This window comes from Pinus tabuliformis, chromosome 1_2, assembly GCF_031772625.1.
Source record: "Pinus tabuliformis cultivar Carrire ecotype Pingquan chromosome 1_2, CPIR1, whole genome shotgun sequence".
In the NCBI taxonomy this organism is placed as follows: domain Eukaryota; kingdom Viridiplantae; phylum Streptophyta; class Pinopsida; order Pinales; family Pinaceae; genus Pinus; species Pinus tabuliformis.
In genome coordinates this window covers 397,938,437-397,948,286 of record NC_142298.1, presented here as the reverse complement: position 1 = coordinate 397,948,286, position 9,850 = coordinate 397,938,437, and the positions used below count along the sequence as shown (strand labels likewise).

At 37.0% G+C, this 9,850-nt stretch overlaps 1 pseudogene; it reads right to left on the bottom strand.

The window, feature by feature from the left end:
- Positions 1–1,552: 1,552 nt before the first annotated feature.
- LOC149206038 (putative ABC transporter C family member 15) lies at positions 1,553–8,595 on the bottom strand (annotated as a pseudogene).
- Positions 8,596–9,850: the final 1,255 nt, after the last annotated feature.

Sequence of the window (9,850 nt, the reverse complement as noted above, 5' to 3'; positions counted from 1 at the left end):
TCAAAATCTCACACTTCTGCTTGTCCAAATGCGATGATTTTTATATCAATTTTGGTCTCTCTCATAAAGTGAAATTTAATGCAATCATCATCTCCATCAAATGAATTGTCCCAAGGTGGAATTTGGCCCTAGTTGCCAATTTTAACACTTTCGATCTTTCAATGGTCTTAAGTTCCAAATTTCACTCCACTAAAACCTAAACCCTTAGTAATGATGAGAAAGTTTTAAATGGGGGAGAAAGCATAGTATGAATTCTATAGAAAGTTTGGAATGATCCCTCATTACATTTTAATTGGCATGGAAAGAACATTAAACTAAGGAGATAACTCCCTATACTTTCATACAAAGGAGATAACTCCCTGTACTTTCATGGAATTGTTTTCAAAGTTTCAATTTTAATTTGAGAGCCACTCTTATAATCAATCACGTGCATTCTAAACTTTTCTTTTAAACAAGACACAACTTTTCATTTAAACAAGACAATTTATACTTTTCATTAAAAAAAGACACTTTATACTTTTGTCAGTCAGTGTTGAACTTTTATCATAGTGAATTTAAAACATTTAATGGAGTATGAAACTTTTTAAAAGAACATATTTATTTTTTGTGCCAAAAAAATGTGTGCAAGTTCCTCCCATAGCTAAAGTGAAGTTTTAACTCTGATAAAAATGAAAATTTACCTCAACTAGGTGAATTAGAAGATTTTTTGAAGTTGATGTAGAATATCTTTTTTATATTGAAAATTTAAAAAAAAAAAACAAACAAACAAACAAAAAAGAAAAAAAACAAACAAACAAACAAACAAAACAAAACTTGTTAAACTGAATATTAGTTAAAACAACCACTCAAACCAATATTTTCATCATTATTCAAAAGAAAAGATTACAAATATATATATATATATATATATATATATATATATATTGAAAAAAATAATTAAATAAAAAATAAATTGCTTTTAAAGAACAAAAAGCCTATGTCTATTTTGTACATCTCTCATTTTTTCTTATATTTTTTTCCCTCTTTTGGGCATATTTGATGGTTAGATAGTAGAATTCTCAAATTCTTACTCATTGAAATATTAGGTAACTTTAAAAGTTTATAACTGCAAAATATTGTGAATAAAATTGAGTTGGTTCATTGCATGAAGGAAAAAAAAGAAATTAACAATTAGCCATTACTTATTATTAAGACCTATGAACCTTGACAAGTATATCATAGCTTGTTTGGTAGAAATGAGAATAAAATGTTGATGTGAATTGGCATAGTATTACTACATATAGAGGTCAGAACTAAAATAGAAACAAAAAAATGCAGATGTGAAACTCAAAATAATAGAATCAAAGCAGGAAAAAAAAAAGACAAATTAGTTAGAGGCACCTTACATCCAACTACACTGCCTGTACAAATCCAAGTTGTCTGGAGTTCTCCAATATTACCTTGATTACCTTGTTGAAGTGATAAAAGTTACACAGGAAAAAGGGTAAACTCCATTTGTATATAACAAGTGAAAAATCATAACTGTCAAAGTCAGTGAAAGTCACTGATAGGAGTTATTGAACTCTTCTTAAGGACTTAAATATAGAATATTATCAGAAAATAATGAGCTTACATGGTAGCTCATAGTCTACTATATTGTATCTCTATATTGTACATTTATCCAGCTTGAGTTTTAGGGAAATGAAGATTTTTCTCCATTCTATTGTAAACCCAATATGACCAATGTCCAAAGCTCTAGTTAAGATATCTATTGGATGGAGTACTCTGAAACAAGTTTTGCAAATGCAGAAAATTTGTTGCTGAGTAGTTTGGATGGAGTGTCATACTCAGCAATTTGTCCTGATTCAGAACAAATACAAAAGTAAGTAAAAAATGAAATGTGTCCAAAAAAATAGTAACTGTAACAAAACACTAGAAAATAAACAACTAAAAAATGTTATACCATCCTTTAATAGGAGAACCATATCACTCTCAATAACAGATGGAATCCGATGTGGTATAGTAATGACTGTGCAGGTAGAAAATTGGTGGCGAATTATTTGCTGAATAAACCCATCAGTTGCAGTGTCAACTGAGGCAGTTGCCTCGGCAAGGACCAGTATCTGACTTTGTTTCAATAGTGCCCGTCCCAAACAGACAAGCTAGCATTGACCCACACTCTAGTTTCCTCCATTCTCAGACACTGTACAAGACAGACAAGCTAGCATTGACCCACACTCTAGTTTCCTCCAGTCTCAGACACTGTACAAGACAGACAAGCTGGCATTGACCCACACTCCAGTTTCCTCCATTCTCAGACACTGTACAAGAGATCATTCCATTAAATTCGATTCTCAATTTTCATTCTAAAAAAAAGGGGTCCTGCAGACCAGGTAGGTCTCAAGGACACCAAAAAATAAACAAAACATGAGCACTAAGATGGAAAGCAAATAGCAGAAATAGCTACTGTAAAAGGTTTTATTTTTCTCCTTCAGGACTTCCATTGAATGTGATAAATACACATAGACCTGAGGAATCAAGTTTCTTTTCTTTTGCTCATACAATCTCACCAAGTTGGCACTTGTCCAAAGCCTGAAAGGACAAGCAAAATTGAAGTAGATTCATAAACAATAAACTTATAGCAAGATCCACAGGGAAATATCTATATTCTTCAAGGCAAGAATAATTGGCGCTAAAATTGATGCTAATGCTTATAGAATATGAAGCAAAACTAACCTCCCAAATCTCATCATCCAAGCAATCTTCGAGAGGATCCAAATTATTTCTTATAGTGCCTTCAAACATTGTTGGTTCTTGGGGAATAATGCTTAATTTGGATCTTAGGTCATGGAGGCCTATGGATGAGATGTCGACTCCATCAATGACAATTCTGCCCGTTGTTGGTTCCACAATGCGAAAAATGGATTGAATAAGAGTAGATTTGCCACTTCCTGTCTGCCCCACAACTCCCACCTTCGTGCCTCCAGGGAAAGTGCATGTAAGGCCTTTCAAGACAAGCAGAAGATGTGGTCCATAACGCACCTGATTGTATGGATCAAATTTATAAATGAACTGACATGCAAATTATTAGCATTGAATGCGTGAAAAAGAGTCTATTTGTATTGAGTTATGACCTGCAAATCAGTTAGATCTATCGTTCCTCTAGATGGCCAGTTGGAGTTTGTTCTACAATTCTCTACAATCACTGGTGACTCACTGGGAATGCGTGAATACTGCATTATTCTCTCCGCTGACAACATGTTGGTCTTCACATAACAAAGACACCATATTATCCAGGCTTGTACCATGTTCAGACTTAGACTATATGTTACTGCCAACCCTGCAGTGCCTGTTAAGGTGCCATTTCGTTTACTTTCATATTTCATTATAAAGAATATGTCTAGTCTGCTGAGATCAGTTTAGGAAAAATAATTGTAAGTCAAGATAGTGCTTCTGTACCTACTTGGGCTAACAACACCAAAAAGAATGCAAACACAAGATTTGACAGAAAATCCATCCGAAAGCCAAGCCACTCATTGGCTCCAACATTGTGGAGACTAGGTCATATATATATATATATATATATATATATATATATATATATCAATCAACTCGAGATTTCGTTCCATGAATCGAAATTCCTGGTCAAAACTTCTAATGGTGGCTGCTCCAGAGATTGATTCTCCAAAATGTTGTACGATTGGAGCTCTACAAACTGATGCCAGCCGAGCCAGTTCCCTAGCTGATGTTATGCAGTATTGCTGCATGCAAGGAAGGTCAGAGGAGTTACAAGAATTCTCTTATTACTATAAAAACCCAAAAGCATGGAAACAAAGAAATACAGATAAACTGTTGTCATGATAGAATCCTGATGCAACTTAATCTATTTGATAACATCCTTTTCAATCAGATTATGGGATCTACCTACAGCAAACATTGAAGTAGAAATCAAACTCTCTTATCGCCAATTTATGTTCCTCTGAGAAAATTAAAATTTGCAAGTTCGTATTTATTATTATTGAGAAATACAGAGAATACTTGATACCATATACAACTTTCACCCACTGGTATAAACACAATGAAGACCTGCCAAGCAATATGAGACATGACTGCAATGATCCCCAAAAGTTGTATAAATGCAAAAGCCAATTCTCCTAGTTGAGAAGGAATCAATGTGTCCACTGCACTCTGATCAGTTGATGCCTGCCAAGAAACAGAGAGCTTGTTACTGACCCACTAGAATCAAATGATTTCCTCCTCTCTCAGGAAAGGTATTAGCCTATTAAAACAATAAATGTCAACTGACCCGATTCAGTATTTGCCCAGATGGAGTTGCATCAAAGAAGGACATTGGTGCACAAAATATACACCTGTGCAGAGTGCTAAAAAGCTGATTAGCAGTTTTAAGTCCAACCAATGAAAGAAGCATAGACCTCACAAGAACACACAGGGAGCTGCTTAATGTCAAAGCAACATAAACCAGAATGAAAAGGGACTTTCTCATAGGGGAACTCTCATTTTCTTTTGTAGAGGCTTCCGATGTCATCCAGAGGTTACTACATATTTGAAGTAGCTGACTTATTATTTGGGCCAGTAGTATTAGAGGTATCAAAGTACCATTGTATGCAGCAGTAATGTAAGACCAGGTACCGACATGCTTACCCTGCCTCTCTCTCTTTCTTATTCTTGTACAAGCTGTGAATTTTTATTCTCCTTATCCAATCTTTCTTTGTGGTTTTCTGGTTCAACCTCTTCCTCTACATCTATTGAGTTCTGAACACCGCACTGCTCCAGTGTGTCACTGGTAGTAACATTTTTTGCTGCAGTTGTATTGCCAGGACATGAGCTTTCAACAAATCTCTCTGATGTGTACACTTCAGATTTCTCCATAGCAGAAATAGCTTTCAAAGCTTTCTGATGTGCACCAACTAATTCCACAAAATCTGTGCCTGATTGTAAGATGTCATCATATCTGCCAACCTGAGTAATTTCACCATCTCGCATTACCTGTGAAGAATATCATTTACATCAACAAAATATGGATCACTTATCTCCTCCTCTCAATAAATGATCAATAAGCCCACTGTCCCTTTACCATTTACATTGAAAGTTTTAATATCACTAGAGCAGGATGAAAGAAATTCAAACCTACCAGAATGATGTCAGCAGAGGGTAAAAACTCCACTTGATGAGTTACATAGACTAGAGTCTTTGAACCCAGAATACCAAGTATGCATTCCTATAACAAGCAAGTCCAATTTCTTAGATGTTTATGGACATGAATTTGCAGCAGCACAACCAGCAATGTATATTATCCAGATTGAACAATGAATTGCAGAGTGCTATTGTAGAGCTTCATCATTCCATCAAAACATTAAAACTAATTAATTCAGCAAACCTACAGTATGTAAAGGATAAGAGAAACATAATTGGAAAATATGTTTTCCGGTATGTGCATCCACAACACTAAAAGGGTCACCAAAAATATAAATGTCTACATGTTGATATAAAGCACGGGCAATCTGTATTCTCTGTTTTTGTCCACCACTCAAATTTAACCCTCTTTCTCCAATGTCTGTCTCGTCCCCATAAGGAAAAAGTTCAAGCTCTTTTTTCAATGCACAAGCATCAAGTACACTATTGTATCTAATAGTATCCATCTGCTTTCCAAAGAGAATAGCGTCTTTAATTTTCCCACTTTGTATCCAAGGAGACTGAGGGACATATGCTTTGGTACCACTTAAGCTAACAGAGCCTGATATTTTTGGTATTTCACCTAATATGCAGGATAAAAGGCTTGATTTTCCTGAACCAACAGTTCCACATACTGCAACCCTCATGCCTCTCTCTGGTTGGACATCTAAACCTCTTATAGTTGGACTAGAGGAATCGGGATTCCAAGAAAATATCCCTCCTTGGATTTGAATCGCGAAGTCTGTTGACTCCTTTGATACCTTTTCTACCCCATCGTGTTGCAGCTCTTCCTCCTGCAGAAAGGCCACAATGCGATCTATTGACACTTTAGTTTGAGCAATCTGAGGGATTAAGCCAGGAAGCATGCCCATAGCTCCCTGAAGTGTCCCATAGGTTGCGAGTGCAGAAAGAATTCTCCCTGCTGTCAAAGGCACTCCTATAAGCATACACGTACCAAAAGTTGCAACAATGATAAATATTGGTCCAACAGAGGAAACAGATGTTGTGATAGCTGATGCGTAAACATATTTTTGTAGCCAACTATATTCTGCCTGCCTCAAAATTTCTAGTTTCCAAAGAAATCTTGTCTCCCAAGCCTGCAATTTTAAGATCCTCATAATTTTTAATGTCTCCGATGTGGCCTTCATCCTTTTGTCTTTTTGTTCCATTATTCTCTCCTGAAATTTTGCTTGCAATTTTGCAAGTGGGAAATTTGGCAACATAACTGCAAATGAGGCTGCCAACCCTGAAAATGTTGCCAAGCCCAACGCCTGATATAGAATAATGAAGGCCAGAACAAATTGAAGAGGGAAAATCCAAATACTATGCATATAGTAACAGAAACATGAAACATTCTGAACATCTACACTCGTGTAGTTGATAATCTCTCCGCTTGTATGCTTCTGTCTTGACTGACTGGAAAGCAACAAGCCCTTCCTGTATATAATAGCTGTCAATGCTGCTGTAACCTGTAAAGTTAACTGATGTTGTTTGAAAAACCCGTGTCGCTGTGACAAAGACTCTAATACCTTTGCCACAAAAAAAGCACAAGCTAGCACATAGCCTTGACTTTCAGACTGTTTCATTCCACCTAGAAACTGAACAAAGGCATTTATAAAACATGGAACTACATATGATGCACAAGTCTCCAGTGCTGCTAAGAATGCAGTCAAAAGTACTTCCTTCCGAAAACATAGGAGTAAGGCTTTTGCTAATAACCTGTATCACCTTTGGCCTCTAGCTGAGCTCTGAATTTAGGGTATAATTGGCCTGTCCTGTCCGCCTCTGCAAAGGGCTTTTATAACCAACAGCAAGCAAAGGACTCATCCAAGAAAATGACAGCTGACTGAGAAGGTTGGTTGTTGCATAAGTAGAGACTGCGTTAATGTTTCCACATTTTTGGGGATTGTCTTTCAAGAGAGGTTCTAGAATGGTCTGTGAGGAGGACTCTACACCACTTCTGGCACAACAACTAGTATAACACAAGCAAGCCAAAATGAGAACAGCCATAATTTCAACAAAGATATCAACAGCAACGCTTCTTTGTTTTGTCAACCGTTGAATGTCGAGGACGATGAAGAAAGCCTGCAGAATGAATGATAGACTCCACCACAACTGCAATAAAAGTGGAAACTTCTGTTTACCTTCTTTTCTGAAGGAGCGATGAACATAAGCTGACATTGTAACCCAAGTCAGAGCCTGGACAATATACTCGCCCACGTTTTCAAAACCTTCAGGCCTCTCCTTCAGCCACCAATACACAGGGCTCCGTATCCCAAGAACGCTATAGCATATACACAGAAATATGCAATCACCTAAAGCCAGCTTTTGCATAATCCCCAGTTTAAACTTACTCGAAAAGTTGTTAAATGGAACAGGAGGTGTAGGTGGCCAAGGTGTGCGAAATTTACACCTTGTCCAACACAGTTCAAGGATGACAGAAACAAGAAAGAGCAAATTAAGCCCAATTGCAAGTGCATGTCGAAAGAACTGCCCTCCAAAAAGAGCTCTAAGTCCCTGCCACCCAACTGTTTCACCCATTTCCAGCCAGAGGGTATTGTTATTCTTGTTTAGTGCCCCTATGGCTTCCATGACTGCAAACAAATAATTTACTAACAATATCAACAAAGTGCCTTATCAGTATATCTACTTCAGTACCCACATGAAAAAGTGCCAACAGAGCTCTTGGTTACCATTACCATTTATAAATGCACATATATATTGGGCTTCATACAACAAGGATGTTGCAGTGCAAAAACCTTCTTGTTTACTGGATTAAATAATTCTAGAAGCAGCATAAACATAACTAGCACTGAGAGATGGTGAGATTGAATAACAGGGCAATAACTGATACTTGTATACTTGACATGCCTGGGTAGCTGGCTGCATGCGCTCTCCCTCTTTCATTCTGGTGGGCAAGATGCAAACATTTAAAAGAACAGAGAAATGGATGTATCAATTGAATGCTTTGTTAAAATATTTATTTCATTTTAATTTTTAATAATTTCTCAAGCTCATCCTACTGTCAGCTCATTGACATTGCCAGAGCTTCGTCTCCAATGTTCTTCTGGGTAACACATATCCAACGCAAATGAATTGCAAGCACATTCAGGTCAAGATCCAGAGCAAATGAGAAGTACATTCTATCCCGTAATGAATCACTGATCCACATTAACATGAAAAATAAATATTGAGACATCCTGATTTTTTCTTTTTATATATCAACACACACAAGACCTTAGGTAGGAAGAAACAGTCAAACCTGAGGTGAAAAGTGGGTGGCTGGCTTGCTGAAACTGTTGATTGCCGGCAAGACCCTGCTGCCTCTCTAACATTCACAGAAGCCGGCCTGTGGTGTACATTGTAAATTTGGGATTCCATATATCTGTGTCTACCTCGGCTCTCATATTCCTGATCAGCCATCCCGTTTTGCTTACCACCTGCTCTCATATTCCTGATCACCCATACCGTTTTGCTTACCACCGGCCTGTTCCTTTAGACAGGGCACTCTGTTTGAATCTAATGAAAACTGGTATTCGAATCGTATCCACCGATGGTATTTGAGTCTTGTTTCCATCATGGCGCCATGAATACACGACCTCATGCTGTTATGCTCCCTTTCCCTGCTCAGGGTCACATTCACGCCATGATGCAACTCTCTAAGATTTTATATGCTCGAGGCTTCTATATCACCTTCTTCAACCGAATACATACAAGAGCGCTTCGTCGTATCAGGATCAGTGGACTCTATTAAATCTTGGCTCGGATTCAGATTCGAAGCTATTCCAGACGACCTACAACCATGCAGAAACGAATTGAACGAGATTTCCTGCCGATATACATGAAATGGAAAAAAGAGAACAAGAGAACCTAGATGCCAGATGCCATGCGCGGCCAGGGGATAATGAATCGACTTCGAATCAAACGGTGAATATTAATTCCATTGTCTAACAACGAAATCAATGGTGCAGGAAGGTACAGAGTGGCACTGGAGGGGAGTCCTTCCCAGAGGAACGCCTTACGGCGTAATGAGAAATCAAGAATGGATTCGTTAAAAAAAATCAAGAATGGATTCGTTAAAAAATATATTTTTGTAGATTTTATCATTTATCAAGTTTAAAGATAGATTGTTGAGAAATGTAGTTTGAGGTTCAATGTGAACTTGCAAGATTAGTGATTGTTTTGGGGATGTGGGAAAAAATTATGTCTTGTAATTTTAAGCAAAAAGTTAATTATGTTTTGAAGTTTTAGAACAATAATGACTTAATTAAAATCTAATTTTAATTGCACATCTTATTTCGAAGTTTTAGAACATTAATGATTTAATTAAAATTTAATTTTAATTGCACATTTTATAATTGAGATAAGTTGCAGTTAAAATTGAGAAGATTAGTTGCTTGGATTGAAAATATTAGTTACCAATTTAGAAGGATAAAGGACAACATAGGAGAAGTTGATTTTAGATGTGAGAAGGGAGCCAAAAAGCTCCAAAAAGACAGTGCATTCAAGGAGGAGAAGAGGAACAGGTCACTTACCCCTGTCACCATTGTAACAATGTTTTCTTCATGCACAGACCGTTCACCATCAGATTTGGCTAGAAACCCTCAGATCTATTTGTACCATGTATTGCATAAGCATGCTTCAGTGTTGAGAGGGGAGAAGGAGCACTTTGATCTCT